General features: G+C 40.3%; 1 protein-coding gene across 8 annotated transcripts in view; it reads right to left on the bottom strand.

Moving 5' to 3' along the window:
- Positions 1 to 16,148, bottom strand: part of MAP7 (microtubule associated protein 7) — a 177,535-nt gene that overhangs the window by 101,930 nt on the left and 59,457 nt on the right. The window lies entirely within an intron of this gene.

The following is a 16,148-nucleotide window of genomic DNA, read 5'->3' on the forward strand; positions in this document are numbered from 1 at the left end:
GTTCCCATACCAAATGCATCTGAGAGAGGCAATCATTTAGAATCAGTCAAGCAGAGAGACCTCTGTTCTTTCCCTCCCTTCACTGAGAACATTCATGGGGCCGTTGGGAAACCACATGAGATGAAGTTTCACTCTCCTTCAGAAGGTCCAGAAGATTGACTTGCTTTTGAAAAATTCTGAAGGTCTTCAAAGTGAAGAGGAAGAATCAATAAACAAACACTAAAGTTTTAGAAATTATTTCTGGATAAATTAATTACAGGGCCTTAGAAAAATATTTTACGCCAGTGATGAGTTTTACATTATGAATTCCGAATTCAACATTTCTATCACAAGGTTACCTTTAAAGGTAACTATCTTTAAAAGGACTTTTTGTCTAGGGACACAGAAGGGGAATCTGAGGAGAAAAGATCATGTCAAGTCCTCACTGTGCCTTTACAGAATTTAAAACTGTGAGATGGGAGTCAGAATACTTGAGCTAAAACGTGAGTTAAAACCAATGAACTTCATGAGTTTGGATGATCCATGGGTCCAATCTGGGGAAGGAAATACGCTGTTTAGAAGAAAACAAATTATTTCAAGCCTCTTTGAGTAGTAGGACTTGCCTCAGTAAAGAGACTGGACACATAGGATTTATAAGATGTAGGAGTTCAAGCATCCACTGAACTTGGCAACAAACCCTTTTTAATGCCCTTGAAACTAAAGACTTACCTAGTAGGAACCAATGGAATACCAGTGGTAGCTAGTACCATCCCAACACCTCCAGAGGCCTAGCATCACAGGTGCCTAAGTACCATCATTCCTGCCAACAAGTCCCGTTGCATTTTCAAAAGCAGCTCTGATGCTGGGAAAGACTGAAGGCAGGAGGAGAAGTGGGAAACAGAGGATGAGATAGTTGGATGGCATCACCAACTCAATGGACATGAGTTTGAGAAACTCTGGGAGATAGTGAAGGAGAAGGAAGCCTGGAGTGCTGCAGTCCATGGGGTCACAAAGAGTCAGACATGACTTAGTGACTGAACAAAATAAATACAGACAGGATCTCCAGTGCAGGAGTTCTCAGCCTTGGTCCTCCTGACCTTTCAGACAGGATAACTCTTTGCTGTGGACTACAGGGGAGGGGATGAGGCTTTAACAGTGTGGCAGCCTCCCTGGCCTCTGCCTCCTATATCTAATAGCACTGCCTACAGACACCCGCCTCCTCATAGTCAAAACCATTAAAAAATTTTTTTGGGGGGGCACTGCCAAATGTCCCATGGGGGTCTGGGGCAAGATTACTTCTGGTTAAAGAAAACCACAACTCTAGTGGCACCAAATCCAGATTGTTTTTCTTCTTTCTGCCCCTCTGAGCAGGGCTAGTGTGGTAGGGAGGCTGGATAGCAGAGCATCTTCTCCAGGTGGGGGAAACATATTTGAATTGCTCCACTGTTCTACTATCTTTCTTCCCTCCCCAAAGACCTTATTGCCTAAGAGAGGGACACAGAACTGACTCCACAGGAAAGGGAGGTCAATGTTCACAACACTGGTACTGTGGGTATTAAACATCCCCTACACATTTCTCTGCTCATGTGTGATACAATGGCTGGTATGTGATTAGCCTAAATGTCTCAAGAAGTAGACAAATTCCCAATTCTGTCCAATTAAAGCAATGAAATGCATGACAGAGTGTATGCTGGCCAAAGAAATATGTTGGTTATTAATTTCAGAAAATTTGGAGGCATGTTATTAAAATATCAACCCATTCCCACAATTGTATGCCTGGACATTCAATGTGCATATGCTAAGTCACTTCAGCTGTGTTTGACTCTGTGATACCATGGACTGTAGCCTGCCAGGCTCCTCTGTCCATGGGATTCTCCAGGCAAGAATACTGGAGTGGGTTGCCAGGCCCTCCTCCAGGGATACATTTAGTAGGGCTCCATAAATGTTAGAACTCATACCCTGAGTTATCTCACAACTCCTTTAAACAGAACAAAGACAGGAATCATGAATTTATCAAATAAAAAATAATTCTTATTAGCAACCTGAAAAAAAAATCCTTTCACTTCTCCCTCAGAATCTTTATATTTATACTTTAGACTCAAATGTAACTAGCTCAGTTATCTATCTTCCAGTTCATTAAAGATTCAGTCAGTTCAGTTCAGTCTCTTGGTCGTTCAGTTCAGTTGCTCAGTTGTGTCCAACTCTTTGTGACCCCATGAATCACAGCACTCCAGGCCTCCCTGTCCATCACCAACTCCTCGAGTTCACTCAAACTCACGTCCATTGAGTTGGTGATGCCATCCAGCCATCTCATCCTGCATCATCCCCTTCTTCTCCTGACCCCAATCCCTCCCAGAATCAGAGTCTTTTCAAATGAGTCAGCTCTTCACATGAGGTGGCCAAAGTATTGGAGTTTCAGCTTCAACATCAGTCCTTCCAATGAACACTCAGGACTGATTTCCTTTAGGATGGACTGGTTGGATCTCCTTGCAGTCCAAGGGACTCTCAAGAGTCTTCTCCAACACCACAGTTCAAAAGCATCAATTCTTTGGCGCTCAGCTTTCTTCACAGTCCAACTCTCACATCCATACACGACTATTGGAAAAACCATAGCCTTGATTAGATGGATCTTTGTTGGCAAAGCAATGTCTCTGCTTTTCAATATGCTCTCTAGGTTGGTCATAACTTTCCTTCCAAGGAGTAAGCGTCTTTTAATTTCAGATTAGAGGCACCCAGTTTTAAGAGGACAGGGCGGTGTTAAATGAACCTCCTAGCTGTTCTGTGGCCGTCCAAATCCTGACTGCCAAAACCCAGTCATCAACACAGCTGTGGTGTTTCTAGAATACCAATCTGATCCTGTAACTCTTTCAGCGCCTCTGTTTTCTTGGCTCTTGGTTTGCTTTTCTACCACAGATCAGCAGCACTACCGGCTGCCTGTCTGCTTTGCCTTCTCCTCTCTGGCCTCATGGAGGATGGCATTTGGCTGCATTTCCCTGGACTTGGCTCTCCTGTCCCCATCAGTTGTATACATGCTGCCATTACTTCTTGAAGATTCTTCTCTTCCCTTCTTCTGGCTAACTACCACAAGCCTTTTCTCTACCTTCCATCAGCTCCTCAGGAACTCTCCACACTGCCTCCCCTGTTGTGGATCCATCCTTCCACACTGCGACCAGCTGTGTGCAAGTCTGAGGTTTATAGGAAAGAGAAGGGCTGGTGGGGAAAAAACTGCCTCACGTAACAGATTGCCATGTGCTGTGCTGTGCTTCTTGCTCAGTCATGTCCGGCTCTTTGCGACCCTGTGGACTGTAGCCTGCAAGCTCTTCTGTCCATGGGATTCTCCAGGCAGGAATACTGGAGTGGGTTGCCATGCCCTCTTCCAGGGCATCCTTCCAACCCAGGGATCAAACCCAGGTCACCCACACTGCAAGTGGATTCTTTACTGTCTGAGCTTAAGCTATTATTTTCATGATTTCCTATGGCAATCTGTCTAAGCCATGCTTCCCTGGTCAGAGAGATTGCCATAGGAAATTATAAAAATAATAGCTTAAGCTTGTGGATGGCCTATTAAGTCAGTCATTATTCTAAGGTCCTACACATAAGGATTGGTCTGACCTCGCAAATCACCCTATTATGCTAAGCTTACTGATGAGGAGACTCAGATATACAGAGCAGTTTGGGTGAGCTAGTCAGTGGCGGACTCTCAGTCCCCACACTCCGCTCTACGGCAATCTCTGCCCTCCAGCTAGGTGACTTGTCGCTTCCGAGCACCCGGGAGCATCAGGCCACTGTTGCCTGCTGACAGGAAAGGACTGGTACCACGAGGAGAGAAGACAGGCGGGGAGAGACAGGAGGTGACGCTGCATGGAGACAGTGCCTCACTCTCCCCTTAGGAACAACAGCGTTAACTAAATGGCAGGGCATTCATCCAGAAAAACAGCTGAATGCTAACAAGAGAGGAAAGAGAATAGAGGGTTTTGTTATGTGACGAGTGGCTCAAGGAGATTTCTATGTCCCGGTGCATGGAGCAGTGGGTACAGTAATAATGTGTCATCTGAAACCATAGCTGCACAGTGAGGGTCTTGGAAAGAGGCACATTTCCAACTACATGCATGGTTACTGTCATTTTCTCAAGACTGCCAGTCTATTTTTGGCTTCATTTTCAATAACCAGCAAAACTATCAATGCAGAATACTGGCAGATGGATGAAGGCTGAATTGACAGTTTATTATTCAACTTCTGAGAATGGAAATCACTTGGAAAGCTTACAAGTTTTACAACGGAATATATGAATCCTGAGAAATTAAGGGGAAATGAATCTGTTTATTAAATCTAAACCATATCATTCTTAACAAATACAAAATGTGATATATATTTTGTAATGGGAGCTGGTGAGTTATAAAATTGGCAGAGCAGTTGTAGAACTCTGAGGAATGCGCCTTCTCCCCTCTGTGTGCTCATTCATTACCCGCTCACCGACTACCTGCTTTGCTCACCAGCCTCCTAAAACTGCTCTGTGGCTGAGATGATGATTCATCAGCTCTCTGCTCCATCCTGAGTCTCACCATAAACCTTAAAACTGCAGAGGCCCTCACCAGGGTAAAGCACATAGGCAGCTCTTATATCTGTTTTCTCCCATCTCATCTGCTCACTTACCACTCTGCTTCTTCCTTGTTCTTCTTTCTTTCCTATTTCCGTCCCACCCTCCTCACCCCCGCCCTTAACTTTTTGGCTACTAAGAGAAAAACCAGTTCTTATAAAATAGAATCTTTCAAGCTGCAGCCAAGAATTCTATGACTGTTTGAGAAAAGCATCTTAGGAACTCATTTGGGAAATCAGCGATCTTTAGAAGATGGCCTCTCTCATCCACCCATTCTGCACTTCAGCTGCAACATTTTCAGCCTCCTGTTCCCTTCAGACTAGCTGCCACAATGAGAACTGGCACTGGCCAATCGATCCTGTTACTGTCCTGAGTTGAGTGGTTTTTAGCACACTGACAGACTCAAGCCTGAAGGCAAGGGGAGATTCTGTCAGTAACCAAGAACTTCTGTTTAGTCCTGAATGGTGGGTTTTTCCTCCAGTTCCAGGGCTTGTCCCTATACCTGTGCTCTTAAGTGTATAGTTACACCACCTATCAGATTGAATAGTTGGTGAATATATTATGCAAGTGTTAAACATAATGTACTCTTCCAAAGCTGTCTGTTCATTTTATCTTCATTTCAAAAATCTGAACAGAAGACTAGCATGTACTTGAACTCTTGATGAAATTTAAATGTTAATAAACTAGTATATCCATAAATAGAAGAATTCTATGAGACATGAGACATCTGGTAATGTTGCCACCTTTTTTTTTTTTTAAAAAAAACAAAGAGAATTGGGTGATCCAACTTTGTTTTGCACTTCTTAACAGGGGGAGGTGTGTGTGTGTGTGTGCATGTAATGATGAATATATAAATATATAGATGAAGAACTAGTTGTTCTATCAAATAATTGCAAGAACATGGGTAGACTAAGCCTTTGGGCTGAAAATATAATGCTCTTATAGTATATTATCATTATTTATAAGAATTTAAAATATGTTTCTAAACATATTTTATACATAAAACATTTTTTATGTGTAAAATTTTTTTTTAATTTTTAATTTTGTATGTGATAAAAAAATCACATATACTGTATTTCATTACCTCAATTATCAAAATGGTACAGTTTAAAATCTTGGTATTTGGTAGACTTTAGTGTTTATCTACTATAAAATACTGAGACCATGCCTATTGCTATTTTAAGGGGCAAATACTGAGAAATAGGGAGAAGGAAATGGCACCCACTCCAGTATTCTTGCCTGGAGAATCTCATGGACAGAGGAGTCTGGTGGGTACAGTCCATGTGGTCACAAGGAGTCGGACATGACTGAGCGACTTTGACTTCACTTAGAAATAGATTTCATTTGTTTCATATTTAGTTGAAAAGTAAAAGCAGATTCATTTTATAAAGGAATCTATGCTTTTTGTTGAAGTTTTCAATAGCTACAAATCAGATTTGTTATACATAATTCATTAAAAGACCCAGTTCCTCAGCTCATTATCTTCCACAAATTGATTTAAGCATGACCAGTCTTATTTGAAAATACGTGAACTGCTTCTAACCCCAATATCGGTCTAGGAATATTGTAGCCTACCACTTTTTCCAAGACCCCTTCTTTATCTTAATTCCTGCTTTTCCCCATTTCCTTTGGGTTCAGCAAGTAGTAGGCTTTGGGAGAACATTTGTTAATTTTAACTGTTATATAGTGACCAGCACTGTTTTCTTTTCCTTCCCAATAGATATCTTGGCTCATTCTCTTTCCCGTTTAGGTTGTCCTCAGAGGCCATAATCTTTAAGATCCTGGAAGAAGAAAATTCTGCTTTTCAGCCCCCCATTTACTAGTACCTTGGACAGTGGCAAAAGCTACAAGAGTTGGTTATTTAGGAAAACTCACTCAATTCAGTTAAAAACGTACTCCACACACAAATGTTTTCTTTTGGGGAGTATGTTATAGCATGCTTGTCTGTTTCTCAAAATCCATATTTGCACCGCCCTGGAATTTTCCACGATCTCAAATTGCGGAAACAATTTTCTTTCATGTCAACACTTCCCAGGAATGGACAAAGCTATACTTAACAAATGAATGAGATACTTTTAGTTTACATTGAAATCTTTCCCCTTAGCTGTAATCAAACTTGCTCAAGCCTCTTCCTCTAGGCATATCACTGGCTATAACCAGTTTTCCTGTGGCACTTGTGAAGCACTCTAGTTTAAGGATAATTGTAACAAAAAATTGCTATGCTTGAAGCAACAGTTCTAATACTAAACCCTTCAGCAAAATCAAGTTTTCAGGTCTAGATTTTGGGTGCTGAAACTGCTAAAAAGGGTCAGCTATTTTTCAGTGGGAAAAAAAAAAGTCTCTGCCAAAATTCTTTAAGCATTTTTAATGACTTCTCAAAAATTTAAATGTCCACTTCCATGTGGGAAATTTGTAAACAAATATTATCTGAACTTTCCATCTTTTGCTGTCAATTCCTTCAAGTTAATTACAATGTATTTTAGAGAGGATTTCACTGCCAGTGGAGGATTAATGGGGTAGTCTGACAGCTGGAGTCCTGAATTAGATCAGAAATTAAAATAAGGAACTTGACCTAGTTTCTAAAGGGATATTTGTTCATTTTCTCAACCCAAACCAATGCTATCTTTCACGTATTTGCTTTCAGAATCTGGAGCCAAAATGTCAAAGGTTTTATTGCAGAGAACTAAAATATATATCCATACATGCAAGGAACTCTTGTAAAACACAACTTTGAATTTACAAAAACAATTTGATGTTTCCTTTTTTTGTATAGTCGACCTTCTGTAGCTGCACGTTCTATATCTGTGGATTTAACAAACCACACACAGAAAATCATCCCCCAAAAAGGAAATCCAGGAAGTTTCAAAAAGCAAAACTTGAATTTGCCACATATTGTGCATTGCATTTATAACTATTTACTTAGCATTTGCATTGTATTAGGCATTATACGTAATCAAAGGTGATTTAAAGTATACAGAGGATGTGCCAGGTTATGCAAATACTATGCCATTAAATATCAGGAAATTGCACATTTGTGGATTCTGGTATCCCTGAAGCCAGGTGTATGTCCTAGAACCAAGCCCCCCGTGGATACTGAAGAATGACTATATTCCAGACTATAAGCACTCACTCCTCTCCCACTTTCCAGCTCCAGACATTACACCGTTCTCAGAAGAAATGTCATAAAGAAGTTGGGGGATGGAGGGATGTAAAAATTTCGAGTGTGATATATCCAAAGTACAAGTTCTTATTTTATAATCTAATTTACATGCAAGATCAGACTATAAAAGATTCATGGTACTGTGGCAAATCACTAGGAAACAAGAGTATTCAAGTTTTGCAGCTTTCTGCTATCACACAGAATAGAGTTTAGTTTCTACTTGGGAAACTTCAATGGCTCAGCGGGTAAAGAATCCTCTTGCAATGCAGGAAACACAGGAGACATGGGTTCAATCCCTCAGTCAGGAAGACCCCCTGGAGGAGGAATGGCAACCCACTCCAGTATCCTTGCTTGAGAAACCCCATGGACAGAGGAGCCTGGCGGGCTATATATAGTCCACTGAGTCGCCAAGAGTCAGACATGACTGAGCACATGGCGCACGCACACGTGACCCTCTGGGCACACAGCTGATCTCAAACCAGCATCAGCACTTTGTCTCCACTGCCAGGCTTCAAAACCGCTCTCACCTCCACCAGTCTCTCCTCTTTAATTCCTATGCTCCATCAGACTAGTTGCCTTAAAAACCGGCTCCAGCAGCTTATCATTCCCCTGCTCAAGTATCTATCATGTCTCCCAGTTACCTTCCCAATTAAAGCACGGCAATGTTTCCACCGACTTTGAGAATTTTTCCCACCGCTCCCTCAGACAGCCCATGTTTTTATGAAATGGATGCATCTGCTGTCCCTTTGACATGCCTCGGGATTTCCTTTCCTTCCCCTTTCCTGCCTACTTCTTCTTCCTCTGTGGAATGTCTCTTCAGTCATCTCTGTTAAGAAGCAAGGCAAATACCCTCATCTATGAATTCTATCTGGATTCTCCCAGACAGAAGAGCTTGCCCCCATCCTAAGCCACAAACACATCAATTACACTTCTCTAACAGCATTACTTTCAGAGGGGAGTTATCAGACTCATCCATCTACCCCCTCAAAGGCTCTCTGGGTAACTGAAGCTCAAGAAACACACTAAACTACAATGACGTAGCTTCTAGTTTTATCGGTCAATTTCAGTGCTATTGGAGTATCTATTTCAGAAGATTATAAATTAGATGATAAACATTAAGTGTAGAAAACAGAAAATAAAAATAAGCACAAAATATTTAAGGTAAGTTGCAATCTCAAAATTCAGACATTACCACTGTTAACATTTTTGTCATTTGCTCCCAAAGATTTTTTAATGTTTAATTTGCACATATATTAAAAAAAAAACAGAAAAAAGGAAGCTTTTTACATAATATTATCTTGGAATCTATTTTATACTCTGGACATTTTTCCAGGTCAACTATGTTCCAAATACACCATTATTAATGGTTGCACAATACTGAAATACCACAATACATGTAGCAGACTCTCAAACTTTTAAGTCGTTTCTAATTCCTTGATATTATAAACAAGGTTGACTATAGAGTTTCACAAATCTTAACAATGTCTGAAGGACAAATTCTAAAACAGAATTGCTGAATCTTTGGTTCAGTTCAGTTCAGTTGCTCAGTTGTGTCCGACTCTTTGCAACCCCATGAACTGCAGCACGCCAGGCCTCCCTGTCCATCACCAACTCCCAGAGTTCACTCAGACTCACGTTCATCGAGTCGGTGAGGCCATCCAGCCATCTCATCCTCTGTCGTCCCCTCCTCCTCCTGCCCCCAGTCCCTCCCAGCATCAGTCTTTTCCAATGAGTCAGCTCTTCGCATGAGGTGGCCAAAGTACTGGAGCTTCAGCTTCAGCATCAGTCCTTCTGTCACGTGAGTGTATGTTCCTCGATTCTTTGTCTCGTCACAACAAAGATTTGGAGTGACGGACATTAAAGCCCCCTCGGTGTGTCGCAGCTCTCAGGTCTTGGATAGACTGTATTATAGTTCTCAGGTCTCGAATGGACCATGTTATAGCTCTTAGACAAATCGGTGTTACAGCTCAGTGTTACAGCTCTATTTTATTTAGAAGATAGCAGGAAAATCCATCTTCGAGGCATGAGGGCACGTCAATCCAAAGACACGAGGAGAAGAGCACCCCAGAGCGTGGGAGAGAGCGAGCGAGCTAGCTTTGGCTCTTCTATTTATATGTTTATCTCTCCCTGGGCCTGTCCTATGTAAACTGGGCCAACCAGGAGTGCTGTTTGTTTACCTGAGGTCCTCACTCCAGTCCTCGGACCTTTTGTTTCATTTTTGCAGGCTTTTCCCTTTCTTGTCTTATAGCCACCGCCATTTTGGACTCCTTTTCCCTGTTCTACCTACCTAACACTTCCAAAGGACACCCAGGACTGATCTCCTTTAGAATGGACTGGTTGGATCTCCTTGCAGTCCAAGGGACTCTCAAGAGTCTTCTCCAACACCACAGTTCAAAAGCATCAATTCTTCGGCACTCAGCTTTCTTCACAGTCCAACTCTCACATCCATACATGACTACTGGAAAAACCATAGCCTTGACGCAACCGGATGTTTGGTTAGGAATGTTTTAAAATGGTTTTGAATTTTTAAATGATACATTTCACCAAAGAGAGCCTTTCCTACCATATCCTCAGATAGCAGCAATACATTCACTAGTTCATTTGTTATCTGACAAGTACTTGCTATGTGCCAGGCACTGTTCTTCAAGACTCTTCCATCCCATGGATGTAGATGAACAATACATGAGACAAGAGATCGATAAATAAGATCAATATTGTCAACGAAACAATACTGAAGTGGGACAGGAGATGTCAGGTAGAAGGAGCAGGGAAGGGTTTCTGAGGAAGTAGCAGTGCAGCAGGTTAAGGAGGATCCACTCAGCCCAAAAGCCAAGAAAAGGGAGTTTCAAAGAGAGACAGAGGGATGAGTAAGTGTAAAGGTCCTGAAGCCAGGGTGAGCAATGAGGATTAAGAGAATGACAAGAAAATCAACTGGATTACAATGTGGTGAGAAGGAAGAAAAGCAGGGGGGAACTGTAGCTCATGAAAAATCCAAATTATCCAAACGTATCACTAAGTTGTGTCTGTCTCTTTGCAATCCTTTGGACTGTAGCCTACCAGGTTCCTCTGCCCATGGGATTTCCCAGGCAAGAATACTAGAGTGGGTTGACACTGCCTCCTCCAGGGGGTCTGCCTGACCCAGGGATAGAACTCGTGTTTCCTGTATTGCAGGTGGGTTCTTTACCCACTGGAACCATCAGGGAAGATTCTAATTGTAGTTCATAATAAGGATTTTATACTAAAATCGATGAGAAGCCAGCCATTGGCAAGTGACAAGTTTTAAGCAGAGAAGAGCCAGAATCAGATCTATAATTTTAAAAGATCACTAGCTGCTGTACAGAAGGACATTGACTGGGGGCTGAAGTGTCCATGGAAGAGCAAGACCAGCTCAGTTACTAAATGACATAACCTGGGGCGAGCACATATGACTTGTACCAGGAATGGTGATGGACATAAGTAGACAGGTTTGATATATTTTGAAGGTAATGCCAACAGGACTCATTGATGGATTCGATTTGGAGGGAAAAACGAAACATGACACTTAGGCATTCGGTTGAACATCTATTAAGACAAAGCTGACTGAGGATCAAAGAAGCTTGAGGAGAACAGAATTACCAATATGACCCAGGAATTCCACTCCTGAGTATATATACATGCCCTCTGCCCCCCCAAAAAAACCCCAAGCACTCCACTAATTGAAAAAGATACATAAACCCCAATGTTCAGAGTAGCATTGTTTGCAATCTGCCATCCTATGGAAACACCTTATGTATCCATCAACAGATGAATGGATAATGAAGATGTGGTATATAAATACAATGGAGTACTACTCGGCCATAAAAAGAATGAAATTTTTTCATTTGCAACAACACGTGGACTTAGAAGGCATTATAATAAGTAAGTCAAACAGAGAAAGACAAATACTGTTTGATCTTATACATGGAATCTAAAAAGGACAACAAAGTAGTGAATAAACAAAAAAGAAGCAGACACAGATACAGAGAACAAAGTAGTGGTTATCACTGGGGAGAGGAGTAGCGGAAGGGGCAGCACAGAGGTAGTGAGAAAAGGGGTTAGTATGGGATTATATGAAACCATGTAAGTGAAACTTTTGAAAACCACAATGCACTACAGAATTTAAAGAATTTTTCATTCAATAAAACATTTTTTTTCAAAAACATCAAAAGGTAAAATCTGTGACGTGATAAGCCAAGACACTATCACATTATTTTTCTCTATTTTGCATCTTCTTGTACATTCAAGCTTTTCTGATTTTCTACTATGTCTTTATACTTAAACTTGAATTGTACATTAGACTGTAAAGGGAACTGCTCAAAGTTAGGAATGGTTTTAAAGCTTTAATACCTAGCACCAAAAATAATTTCCTGGATGGCGTTACCAATTTCCTCTTTCCAACACTGTGCAAGAATTACTACCGAGTTGCACTGTTTATTCTCATTAGAAACAAATAAAAATAAATCTTGGCATAGTATTTATTAAAGGTTGTAAACATAAGTGATATCACTGAACCTATAAGAGAATTAACATTTTTGGAGGAAGTATTAGTACTAATTTAGTGTAAGTATTGTCAGTACATTTTAGATCTAAAAAAAGCAATCCTGTTGAAAACAGCAAGTGCTCAAATTATAGCTATGACTATTAGTTACTGAAAACAAGTCAACTTTGAGTTGTTACTGGTCTTTAAATTTTCTTTAAAATAATAAATATATTGCTACAGATCATCGTGTTGAAGTTCCTGGGATTTAAAAAATCTGCTAAAAAATGCACCAGAGGTTTTGGTATAAAAAATTACAATTATTAGGCTTCCCTGGTGGCTCAGTGGTAATGAATCTGTCTGTTGATTCAGGAGACATAGGTTCAATCCCTGATCCAGGAAGATCCCACATGCTGCAGAGCATAGCCCATGAACCATAACTACTGAGCCCGTGCTCTAGAGCCCGGGAGCCTCACCTGCTGAGCCCATGTCCCACAACTACTGAAGCCCACATTCACGGAGCCCATGCTCCTCAGTAAGTGAAGCCACCACACCACAACTAGAGAGCAGCCCCCAGTTGCCACCACTAGAGAAAAGTCCAAGCGGCAACACAGACCCAACACAGCCAAAAATAAATAAAATCATTAAAAATTATAATTATTATAAAAGGTATATGATACGGCTGGTCTAGTCAGTTTAATCTGGTATGCACTATCAAAAGATCCTGCGTGGCTTCTTTCACTAGCATCTATGTGACACGAAGCAAGTCATTACTCTCCAGAGTTGCACTGTCCAATACAGTAATCGCCAGCCACATGCAATGATGCAATGTCTTAGGTATACACACACACACACACATAATTTCACAGAGCTTGGCCTGCTGACAGCGTAGAGGTAACCATGAGCACAGCTAGCACATTCCTGCAGCCATGAGCACAGCCAGCACCCAAATCTTGGATTATAAAACATCATTTTCCACTGTAACAAACCAGGGCTCCTAAAAAAATGGCAGATTCCAAGGCTGAGTCAAAGAAAGATGAGTCAATAACATCTTGTGCCAGAGGGGAAAGATGTGCTCAAAGAATAATAAAGATGCACCAAAAGGACACAGGAGCCAGCCTCAAAGGGATCCCACTGGCCAAATCTGGGACAGTTTGAGCATCAGAATAAATACAGAAAAGCGTTCAAATCTACAGAGTAAAATAAACATCCATGAGTCCACACTGGTCAACAAGTAAGAGAAAGGAAAGGTCTTCCCTTCAGTAGAAAGCTAACTAATAAATGTAGAGGGAATGGTGAATTAGAAAATTATTATTTGGCAACCAACTGTTTCAGGCAAGAATCTCTGATTCTAAAACTAAGAGATGAATATAATAGGAAGAACAGAATATTTACACAGCCTCAAGTACCTCCCCACAAGATATTTATTAATTACAAAGCAAGGTAAGTAAGCTGATCGTGGAGAAAGCTGGAAGACATCACCTTCACACAGTGATGCACGGTATCACCAGAATTGGGATAAATCAACACTGTGACTCCTGGTAGGATACACTGAGGACTAAGTACCAAGTTCTCTGGCATTCCTGCCAGAAATATGTAACCTAAATCCAATCATGAGGAAACATCAGGCAAACCCCATTTGAGAATATCCTACAAAAATAACTGGCCTGAATGCTTTAAAAATGTAGCATGAACTACTGACTCAGAGAAAGGAAGACTGGGAGGAAGCAACAGTCAATAGGCACAATAACTAAATACAGTGCATGACCCTGGCTCATCTTCTGCTATAAAGGACATCTCTGGAATAAATGGTGAAATATGAGTAAGGTCTGTAGCTTAGACAACACTATTCTATCAGTGATCATCTTAACTGTGATAAATGGAATATGGTAATGGACTTCCCAGGTGGTGCAGTGGTAAAGAATCTGCCTGCCAATATAGGAGATGCAAGAGGTGCGGGTTTTTTATTCCTGGCTCGGGAAGATCCCCTGGAAGAGGAAATGGCAATCCATTCCAGTATTTTCACCAGGAAAACTCCATGAACAGAGGAGTCTGCCGGGCTACAGTCCATGGGGCCACAAAGAACTGGACACAACTGAGCGACTGAACACGCACACATAAGCACATGTGGTTATATAAAAGACAATGCTTGCTTTTAAAAAGGAGAGAGAAAGGATTAAAAAGAAATCTCCCAAAATGTTAATATTTGGAGAATCTGAGTGAAGGGCACATGGGAATTCCTAGTAGTACTATGACTACAACTTTTCAGCTTTTCTGTAGTTCTGACAATATGTGGGAGTGAAAATTTTTTTAAAAACCAAGGCTACAGAATTCCTATTTGTTCTTGATAGTTTTAAAAAATTAATGTAACTTTTGACTCATTTACTAACAGGAACATTAATTAAAACTGGAAAAATCTGAATGTAAAACACAAAGCTTTCTGAAAATATACTATATATAATATTTTCTTCAAATTAGAGTATAAGATACACAGCAAAAGCAAGCACCCTACCTATTTTATTCTTCCTTCCAATTACAACTGTCTTGCTATAAAATGCAGACGAAATTTAAAAATCTATTCTTTTATACAGTGGTCCACCCTCAGATATTTTTAACCTTTTTCTTCTTCCAGAAGAAAAAAAATCAATTTGTTTTGACCAGATGGTAAAAAAAACCTTTCATATGCTTAATGTTAAACTGGCTAAAAATAAATAGGAAAATTGAGCAAAGAGCAATTTGAGGGTGAAACTAGCTGGCCGTTTGTGGCAGAAGGAAATGGAATCTGGTATCCGGAGCAGCAGGACATGAGCTGGGGGAATTTCAGGGAGCAATTTCCCGACACCATGCATCAGTTGACTTGAGATTCTTATTAACTCAAGCTAAGCCCTGAAAGCTAAGTCCAGCTCTACTAAATCAGCATTCCCTGCCCAGGAACAAGACAGCCTTCAAATCTGGCTCAAAAACTGTTGTTAAACAAAAAGCCAAAAAAAAAAAAAAAAAATGCTTTTCATACCTTTTCCCCTAAAGTAAGATAAAAGCTAACAAAATATTCTCTTAAAAAGTAAAATAGCATGATTCTGAATTAGGGAGTAGATTAGTTGGATCTTAGCATCATTTAGCATGTTATGATTAACAGAGAACAGAGCCAACTGTAATTACAGAAAACAATCTCATTTCTTTCTCCCCATTTCCTTCTCTTCCCTGAAATGATCATTCGGTATATAAGGATTTATGTATTTAATGTTGTCTTTGCCAGCTAAACTATCAAATTTTAGACTGAATTCCTCTGCTTCCTTTGTCAATAACTTACACAAAGAAATTTCTTTGTGTAAGGTAGAGGAAGTGTTTTCTTAATCTATTATGTGATGTGTTTTATGTATGCATATGCTTGAATGGATAGTTATATACTTAAAAAACTGGGAGATAAAGAAATCTTAACTATTTAAGTGATTCTTTAACTGTAAATCACATGATGGTATTCTTAATCACTTATTAAAAATTTATACTGTTGCTAAAGAGAGTGCCTCGAGTGATGTTTCTCACAACTGGGGTTCTGATGTAAATGCACCTGGAAAACAGCATGAAATAATTCTTATTTTGAAGAATTACAACATATATTAAATGTTGTGAGGAAGCCCTTATTAAGTAACCAATTTAATAAAGGTCTCCCAAATTTACTTGACCAAAGGCCTTTTTTGGGGGCAATATTTATTAATCTGGGGTAGGTCTGGGTTACATTTTACAAGTCTGGGTTACATTTACAAATGTCATTACAGTGTTTAAAAGTTAAGATTGTTAAAGGCTCCTCTTTAATAGACACAAATAATGCTATTTCAACATGACATTTCTCTTAAAAGGAAACTATGTAGCAGTAAATTCTCTTTGTAGGTCAAGCGTACTGGGATAGCATATTGATC

This window comes from Oryx dammah, unplaced genomic scaffold (genome assembly GCF_014754425.2).
Source record: "Oryx dammah isolate SB20612 unplaced genomic scaffold, SCBI_Odam_1.1 HiC_scaffold_4, whole genome shotgun sequence".
Taxonomy (NCBI): domain Eukaryota; kingdom Metazoa; phylum Chordata; class Mammalia; order Artiodactyla; family Bovidae; genus Oryx; species Oryx dammah.